Source organism: Rhinopithecus bieti, unplaced genomic scaffold, assembly GCF_001698545.2.
Source record: "Rhinopithecus bieti isolate Rb0 unplaced genomic scaffold, ASM169854v2 scaffold_19939, whole genome shotgun sequence".
Classification (NCBI taxonomy): Eukaryota; Metazoa; Chordata; class Mammalia; order Primates; family Cercopithecidae; genus Rhinopithecus; species Rhinopithecus bieti.
This window is the reverse complement of record NW_016810019.1, coordinates 2,094,924-2,098,338: the sequence shown is the minus strand read 5'-3', so window position 1 is coordinate 2,098,338 and position 3,415 is coordinate 2,094,924. Positions and strand designations below refer to the sequence as shown.

General features: G+C 42.3%; 1 long non-coding RNA gene across 1 annotated transcript; it reads right to left on the bottom strand.

Moving 5' to 3' along the window:
- Positions 1 to 242: 242 nt before the first annotated feature.
- LOC108541589 (uncharacterized) lies at positions 243 to 2,832 on the bottom strand. Its single transcript, XR_001888991.1, has 2 exons — positions 2,532 to 2,832; positions 243 to 984 (listed from the first exon to the last, which is right to left on the bottom strand). It is a non-coding gene; the product is annotated as an uncharacterized LOC108541589 (long non-coding RNA).
- Positions 2,833 to 3,415: the final 583 nt, after the last annotated feature.

Below are 3,415 nucleotides of genomic sequence, written 5' to 3'. Positions count from 1 at the left end.
GTTGCAGGCAGTATGGTAATGGGAGCGAGAGAAGTGGTTTTAACCAACAGAGAATGTCTCTGAGCCAGCTGGCTGCCAGGGAAAGTGTATATTACCTTACCCTTGAGCTCAGATAACTTACATAAATGTAAAGAGAAGCCAGATCCTTCGAGAATTGGCATCATATCACTAGTTCGTGCAGGGGAAGTGGTTAAATACATCAATGTGAAAATACATTTTCACTTCTATGGCATGGAAGTTGAAAAAAATAGAATTTATTTTAGTTTATTTTATTGCTCTAAATCAATCAGGAATTACTAAACTCCCATGAGGAAACCAAATATGCAGGAATTCAGCCATGTGACATGATTGTGACCACATTACAAGCTAGACAATGAGATAGGGCAATAGAGAAGGAAAGTCAGGTTGAAATTATATGGCTTCGTGGCTGAACAATGCCATTTATTTCCTCTCCCTGATGTATAGCTTCTGCCCGTGAGCCATCAGTTCTATCCAATTCTTTTCTATTTCTTCAGGTTTTTCAGAATATTTGTGTCTGATGTCAGTTATTAGTTCAATTGCATTGTTAGAGTTAAATAACATTGCTTTGAAGCCATGATTGTCTGGATTAAAATGCAGACTCTGCTGCTTGCTGGCTGTGTGGCTTTATACAGCCTTTCTGAGCCCAGCTTTTTTAATGAAAACATCATACAATCTATATTAAAAAGTTCGATGGGCCAGGCACAGTGGCTCACGCCTATAATCCCAGCACTTTGGGAGGCCGAGGCCAGCAGATCATGAGGTCAAGAGATCGAGACCAGTCTGGCCAACATGGTGAAACCTCGTTTCTACTAAAAAGACAAAAATGAACAGCGCATGGTGGCAGGCACCTCTAGTCCCAGCTACTCGGGACACTGAGGCAGGAGAATCGCTTGAATGCGGGAGGCAGAGGTTGCAGTGAGCTGAGATTGCCCCACTGCACTCCAGCCTGGTGACAGAGCAAGACTCTGTCAAAAAAAAAAAAAAAAAAAGTTAGATGACACCTGAAACACAGAGTAGTTTCATGGAAAGTGAAGATTTGAAAGCAGATCATCATTCTAAGATATGTCATGAGAAAACAACTCATCAAAAACACTTTTGCTAATTATTTTAAGAGAAAGGATTAAACCGAGGTATATTTTGTTAATTACTATCCTAAAACTTTTAGTGTTTACCATGTGTTGGCATAATAGAAGACATAATTTTTCCCAAAGGCGTCAAACTTGTCCTTGATACTCAAGTGAGGATACTGGTCAGATGTTATTGATTTTGATTTTAAATTCAGAAATAGAAACATGCGAGGCACTGTGGCTAACGCCTATAATCTCAGCACTTTAGGAGTCAAGGCGGGAAGATCACTTGAGCCTGGAAGATTGAGGCTGAAGTGAGCCATGATTGCACCACTACACTCCAGCCCAAGCTAGAAAGAGACCCCATCTCTAAAAAGAGAGAGAGAGAGAGAAGAAATAATTTAAAGTTTCAGAAAGACTTCTGAATCTTAAAAAATTAAACATAAGTCTCTATGAAAACATAAGCAATAGTGTCATACTATTGTATGAGTAGTCTCTTCTTTTCTTTCTCTCCCAAGGATATCCTTCTCAGCCTAAAACACTTTTGTCGACAGTTAGCCCAATATCCACCACATTTTACATCTGCTAAGAATACTAACTTACATTTTCAGTTCAAACAACATTTCAATAATATACAAGGCGGAAGAATCAGGATTGATTCAGCCAATTGAAACTTTGTATACTGAGGCATTTGCAGTAAATCTAGTAAAAATCTTTGGATTTTCCAGAAACTTAAAGCAGTCTATTTGTGTGTGTCTCCCTGTTTTGCTTGTTTGTTTTGTTGTTGGTTTTTAGGTGGGGTCTCGCTCTGTTGCCCAGGCTGGAGTGCAGTGGCACAATCAGAGCTCACAGCAGCCTCTGCCTCCCAGGCTCAGGTGATCCTCTCACCTCAGCCTCCTGAGTAGCTGGGACTACATGTTTCATTCACTGTATCATCTCAAAGCTTAAATAAGAGCCTGTGGAGCCCCAGACGAAGTTGGAGTAGGAAGAGTGGTGTCAAACTTTTGAAGAGTAAGTTTTAAACTGAGCATTCCAAGAAGTAACTGGTGTTTCCTCTTCCTCTTGCCGACTGGAGAAACTGAAGGACAGAGCACTTAAAATTTCCCAACCCCATTCAGTGGAAAAGGAAACATACTGTGGAAAGAATTGCTAGCAATTGTAGTCAGTGTCCATCTCTATGGATTTGGTGTGGAAATTTACATTACAACAAGTGAAAAACAATACAATGGGCATGAATTCTGCTTCCTTTGGTGATTTAAAAACAAATCTGGATCTGGATCTGGATATATGTGCTTTAGAAACTGCCATTTGTCAACTTGGTTGTTGCTATATGGCGTTTGTAGAGCTTGACTTGGGCTTGTCTTAAAAAAAAAAGCTTCTTAAAACTGTATGCCTTTATCAGAAGTCGCCCCTCGGCTATTTACAAGTGCCATGGTTACAGACCTGCTAGACTGATGATATTCACATGCAGGAAACAATGCAAGGAAAACAGGATTTGCACGGCTCCGACTGCACTGGCCCAAGAATTCCAGGAAGTGATTGTACTTTATGAAACCGTCTGTGCTCCGCTAGATTGTCTATAGCTTTTAAGGTCAAGTCCTATCACAGCGAGTTTGCAATGCCCTTTGTAACAAGGCAGAGTGTTTATGAAGCTGAGTACATGCTGTATTGTTTATCAGCCCAGGCAGTTGAAAGGTGCGATATTCCAATCTCGTGGTTCAGGATGGCACTGGGAATCGATCACAGGCTTTTCTGACATAGGCTTGGGATTAGTTCAAGGAGTCCCTGGCAACAGTGACCACGCAACAGTCCAGCACATGGAGAAAGTCACGAAGCCCACAGTCCCTGACAAGAGAGATGCGTTCATGTGGGAGATCAATGTGGGGAGCACTGTGAATTTATGTTTTGAGATCCCTGTGCTTCCTGCTGTGGCTGAGAGTCTCCTTGGAGAGGGAAAGGTGCTGCAGTACAGTAACTGCTGATTCTGAGAGTACGGAAAGGAGAGTGAGACAACAATGGAATTTATTTCTTCGTAAGAGAGTTGGGAGGCAGCCAGGCATTCCAGGGCCTTGCTCTCGAATTCTTTGATTTCTCTACAGTGCATAATGTCTAGAGACTCCTGTTGCCTCTGGACTCAGGGATACTGGAGCCGGACAGTGGACGCCCAAACTGCTCACGTTACTCCACGGCCTTGCCTAATCTCTTTGTAGGCGCCAGACTGGACGTGACTGACCAGACCCCTGCTTGCTCCCTCTCCATGAATGATGTTGGTCCCTGAAGCTAGGTTAAACAAGCAATAGTCCATAGCTATTGTTAAGGACGCTGTC